This window comes from Lissotriton helveticus, chromosome 5_1 (assembly GCF_964261635.1).
Source record: "Lissotriton helveticus chromosome 5_1, aLisHel1.1, whole genome shotgun sequence".
Classification (NCBI taxonomy): Eukaryota; Metazoa; Chordata; class Amphibia; order Caudata; family Salamandridae; genus Lissotriton; species Lissotriton helveticus.
In genome coordinates this window covers 831,986,367-831,992,366 of record NC_136065.1, presented here as the reverse complement: position 1 = coordinate 831,992,366, position 6,000 = coordinate 831,986,367, and the positions used below count along the sequence as shown (strand labels likewise).

The 6,000-nt window shown below is 44.4% G+C and overlaps 1 long non-coding RNA gene across 1 annotated transcript in view; it reads right to left on the bottom strand.

Moving 5' to 3' along the window:
- Window positions 1–3,013: 3,013 nt before the first annotated feature.
- Window positions 3,014–6,000, bottom strand: part of LOC144754933 (uncharacterized) — a 39,877-nt gene continuing 36,890 nt past the window's right edge. Inside the window, exon 3 of the long non-coding RNA XR_013594803.1 lies at window positions 3,014–3,146. This is a non-coding gene — a long non-coding RNA (uncharacterized LOC144754933). The remainder of the gene's footprint in view (window positions 3,147–6,000) is intronic.

Here is a 6,000-nt window from a genome sequence, read left to right as displayed (position 1 = left end):
TGGATGATTCCGTAAAGCATATTCTAGGGCCACTCTTAAATTTTTGTCAAGCTCTAATTGCTGACAAACAATGGCTGTTGCTTGTCCACTTCTCACCAATCCCTGATGGCCTTCCCTTTTCACCCCAAAGGATGCCATCTCCACACAAGCAGTCTTTAAAACGTGCATTGATTAGTTACATTCCATCATTTTGCTCTCCTGTTCATCACATTCTCTACTCATATGCTGCCTGACTTGCCTGTTACAACTCTGGGTGTTCAAACTTACCATCCCAATCCTACAGGTTCTCTCTTGTACGCTTTAATTTTGGGATCTCCAGTACTGAGCTGCTTTCCTGCAACCAGGAACAATAACCTCAAAGGCTATGTTAGCATTTTTCATTTAGTTCTTCTGGTACAATTGGTGTATTACATAGAGCATTCTTTTATATCCAGGGACAGCACCTATAAATAGTGTGGCTTCCATAAGGTGCCACACTTAGCTCTGCCTCTATAAGGAGGTGAAGGATCAAACCATATGCCCATACCTTCATGACTGCTAGGAGACTCAACCCAAAGCGCTGCAAATGGGTCCTCGATTCGATATCAATCCGAATGCCGATTCTGAATTTACTTGAGTACCACCAAAGTTCATAATTTTATGGTTCCATTCTAACCTGATGCTTCTCCATATCTTGCCTCCTAATACTAAGGACTGTCTTCAAATCCCAGTTCCAGAATTAAGGAGGTTTGTTTGTAAATAACGGTGGTGAACACCCACACACTCACACTTTTTTTTATCCTTCTAACATAAGCACAAATGTTACAGACTTCAAATTCATTATTCTTTCTCTGGGTCCTCACAGGAATAAGATATCATATATGTTTCACACACCCTGTTTGTCTATTATGGCACAGATTGAGGTACCCCCTTTAAAAGTAACTTTAATTTTTTGGATTTTGTGGTCCACCTCTAACACAGTAGGACTTGTGAGATAGTTGCTTGGGCAGGTGGTTGTAATGAAGATGTTTACGATGGTACTCCAGTTGTGTTTCCCTGGTGAGCTAACTAATGGACCAGAAAACGCATCCTCTTCTGCTAACTTCATTCCCTCATGAGCAGCCCTCAAACCTGAGCAAAGGCACCGCATATGTAAATGGCATCACATCTTAGGCCTCTGATGGACCTAGCAACAGGCAGCAGTATTTCAACAAACTATGTGTGAAGTGCTGCAAAACAACTGCTGTCTAGCAGTCAAGACTATCCATCTGTGGTTCCTCTTTGGTTATTAGATGGCAATACTGGTAGACGATGGGAAAAGCGCCTGGGATAAAGAGGAGGGAAAATGTTTAAAAGCTTTGCTGTCCCTCCCGGGGTCGGCAATGATCCAGGCAGTTAGAGTAGAATTGGGCCTAACCGCATGGAATGTCCAGGTGCAGATGAGTGTTCTTAGATTCTGGAACAGCTTGGGTCAGGGGGAAGTCACTAAGGTATCACAATGGTGTATGAAAGAAATTCAGACCAGTGAGTTAAAGTGGGCGAAGGCAACAAGAAGGAAACTCCTGGCCATTTGTGATTACCTGAATGTGAACATTGACCTTATGACACTCCAAACTAATGTAATAAAGAATGTTCTTAAAGTGCAGGGTAAAGAAACTTCTAGGGTGACAGACCAAATGTATCTGAGAGAGAAAGACTGTAAAGTTTATGAGCTCAGGATGGGAGAAAGACTCAAACTTCCCTTATATAGACTTGTTACCAAACCGTTGGATAAGAGCAGAAGTTTTTAAATTACGTATAGGTATTAATCTGTTATTTACAAATAGTGCAATAAAAACTGCCCTAATGCATCCTGATGGTAAATGTGTGTGTAAAATAGGAATGAAATGTGATATTTTGCACATCTTACTGGATTGTTATATGTTTTTAAATTTACGTAAACAGTTTCTTTGCCCGATATTTTTAAAATATGAGGTTGAGGATCGCACTAAAGCACGGGAGCTTCTAGATGATATGGAAAATTTTGACATTGCGATAGCCATCGGGAAATTTATGCAGGGGGTATATAAGTTCCCGTTCCGACTGGAGGCCCAAAATAGCCAATAGCCCTATAATCCAAATGAACTCTGGTTTTAAATTGTATAAAGGTTGTTTTTAGGATAATTTTTATTGTTAAGAATATGAATTTGTGTTATGTGATTTTAAATGATAAAGGATGAACTGTGGTTTATAGATCAAATGGTCTAAATAAACATTTTTTTTGACTTTGACTTTGGTAGACGTATGTTTCAGTGTCCCTGTTGCAATGCACTGTTTGTATGAGTAGTTGCATGGACCATACAAAATTCAATTAGAATTGGATAAACCTTACACAATTCTGTTGCAATGTAATGTGTGTATGAGAAGTGAATGGACTTTACAAAATTCCATTTCACTAGGATGAACCTTACACAATTCTGTTGCAATGTAATGTATGTATGATACGTTGGGTGGACCGTACACAAATCCAGGTTGTGATTCACACAACACCAGCCAGATGTCAGAATCCAAGGACCTTGTCATGAGGTGGGCCATCTACCCAGGGCGGATCACAATTTCACTACACATGCCATGAATCAAAAGCACTGTTCTTAGAATGCTTACCTGATATTTATCCATACCTTCCCCATTTTCAGTTCCTACAGATATTTAATGATAGAATACAGGGGGTGATAGGGTGATGGTGTTTCTGAGAAGAGAATGCATTTACAGTATTACCAAACTCCCAATAAGTCACACAGACATCTCTGGGGGTGCCACAAAATTATATGGCTCAACTTGCACATGATCCTGGGAAACCTCTTTTTATTGCCTTTAGCATCCGAGTTTCACATAGTACTCAATGAATGATCAGATTATTTATAAGAGAAAATGACAGACAAAATAACTTTTCATAATTTGAGACTGCATCTCATTCAAATGGCATTATTCTGTACACATCATAATACATAAGGGCATGAGAAGGCTTGCAGTGCAATCAGAATCAATTTTAATTTCTGGTTTTACTTCTTAATCACGGGGAGTGGAAGGTAGACTTATAACATGGGAGGGGGTGCTTGTATTCTCAGGTCAGCACTTCCTGACACCTTTTACTGACTGCTGGTCCAGGCAAACTGGAGCACATGGGGCTGTTGAAGATGAACGGCGCATCCAAGTATTTACTTACACCATAAGGGGAACGGCTGCCTTCACTGCCATCATTTCCCTGGACATTTCCTTTGCCGTGAGGGGAACAGCTGCACGCATGTCGACACGCTGCTCTGCCACGGGGAAGCTGGTGACTACATCTCCCAGCAGGCATTGAGCGGCGCAACCAGAGGGCGCCACCAAAAGGCGCCAGAGACCTTAAAAAACAGCACGGCCCTCCCGCAGCGCGGGACGCCGCATCCAAGCATTTATCTGCGCCGTGAGGGGAACGACTGCCTTCACTGCCATCGTGTCTCTGGACATTTCCTTTGCCATTAGGGGAACGACTGCACACACGCCCGCATGCCGCTCTGCCACCGGAAAGCTGGTGACTACATCTCCCAGCAGGCATTGACCGGCGTCACCAGAATGCGTCAGAGACCTTCAAAAACAGCGCGGCCCTCCCGCAGTGCGGAATACCGCAACCAAGCATTTACCTGCGCAGTGAGAGGAACGGCTGCCTTCACTGCCATTGTGTCACTGGACATTTCCTTTGCCGTGAGGGGAACAGCTGCACGCACGCCCCCAAGCCCACACGCCGCTCTGCCATGGGGAAGCTGGTGACTACATCTCCCAGCAGACATTGAGCGGCACAACTAGAGGGCATCACTAGAAGGCACCAGAGACCTTCAAAGACAGGGGCCCTCCCGGGAGGGCCCGTCCAGGCCCATCAGAGGCCGGAGGAGGCTGGGCTGGTCCCCACCTCTAACTTTTTAACCCCGGGATCTGCAAACAAAGTACTGTGGCTGTGTCCCCCGGATTGTTATGGTATAGTTATTGGAATTGTTTTGCCCTTTACTGTCACACAGTGAACACAGCTCGCATCCCAATTGACTCTATGCTGAGAATAATCTTGGAACATTTCCGCACTCATCTTTTTATGTGCTGCACAGACCCTCTTCTATTTTATCTTTGACCTTTGGAAAGCAAACTATATAAGTGGTTACCTGCATTAGCTTTGTAATTTTGCGTCTGTAGAATTTGGTACTTTAATTGGGCTGGGCCCAGATAGTGCCCCCCATTAGAGGTTTCTCCAATAGGTATGCCAGTAGTTGTGTATACCCTTAGAGCCCCGTACTGGAGATTTGTAACATTAAGCTCCTGTGCCCACTCTAAATTTAAACCCTTTAATCAACGCTAGAGTCTAACTTAGAGATACTGTAGAATGGGGAGACTAACCTGCTTTGAAATGAAACAGGCCCTGGCTATGCCCAAACCTAACACCAAGCCAACCTCTATCGATAGGATGTTGGAAAAGGCTTTAGGAGCTGTGGCGTGGCCACCCAAATAGATGGGACCGAGAGACAACTGTCCTTGACCCCAAATCTAGAAATCGCAATTAAAGACCCTAGCACCTCAAAAAATCATAGGGGTTTCGATAACTGATTCTCCCACTGACCAAACATCAATAACCGAAGCAGCTAACCCCGAGCAACCTAGGGCTGTCACATCTAACCAATCGGGTAAAAAAGGTAAACCCAAACCCAAAGCGAAAGCAGCGGTAAGAAGGAAGAAGCCCGCAGGAACGATTTCTGATAATGGGAAATCTGGGACTGGTGACCCAGAAGACAGTACAGAAACCACAAGTGATCAGCCAGTGTGGGTCACAAATCTAGTGGTGGATCTACAGACCCAAATGAGAGATATAGTTGAGGACGAACTCAGACCTTTACAGGAGAGGGTTGACAGGTTGACAGTACTTTTTAATGATTGGATAAGCACTAGGGGGGCATCCCATTGTAATGTTTGTCCTGAAAGCAGAACACTAGAACAGACCACTGCAAGCATTACACTGGCCAATCCAGGCCCCAAACCCAGTGAACAAGCTCTGTTACCAACATTAAACAGGGACACATACACCGTAGGCTATTAGAGACAGCATTTTAAGGCCCCCAACAGTTACTTCTAATTTAGCCCATTGTCCTCCTTTACTTCATAAATTTAGAGGGCAAAGGCAAACAAAAACACAGCAGGTAGGGGGAGGCGCCCCCATTAGCACAGAAGCTACCAATGACTTCTTCCCCCCTCCAGTTATAAACTTACCTCCTGCATCAACCCCTCACATCCTTATCATTGCAGGCATCCCTGAACTTAGAAGGGACCAATATAAATCCCACCAAGAATTAAAGAATAAATGTATCCATTGGCTTGCAAACCATAGGCATTTTAGTTATGAGCATGTGGAAGACATTTTAACTACACGCAGGGTGAGCTGGATAGGCAGGCGACACAAGCATTTACATGGAGATTGTATAGTAATTAATTTTAGAAATCCGTTGATGGCCCAAAGCTTTTTAGCTAGAGAGGATGGGAGAAAATCGGGCGGCACCAAAGTGCTTCCATTGGGTTATTTCTACCCCCCCCCCCCCAACAGGCCTCATCATGATATTAGGCACTATGAGCGGGGTTGGAGAAATGACCCCAATAATTGCGAGTTACCTCCCCCGGACCAGAACTGGCAAAGGCAATTTATCTTTAATATTCCCACAGCAAATAGGTATAGCAGCTTAGACGGAGTAGATTGACTTAAGGACCAGCCCTCCTACATTAAAGACCAAATGCGTCCGCCCTCAATAGAAATCGAGGCTCAGGCCAGTGATATAGGACCTTGCATGCTGCGTGGGGAAGGTAAAGCCTGTGGGAGAATGAGTGGCTCCCCTGGCTACGCCCACGATTGCCGTGACATGATACCGAGGGATAATCTAAAACCCTCACTAACCAGAGGGCTCGATTTGAAGGACGATAGTGTGAAGAAAAAGGCCTCACCGCAATCATCCCCTCTAGTGGCTAATAAAC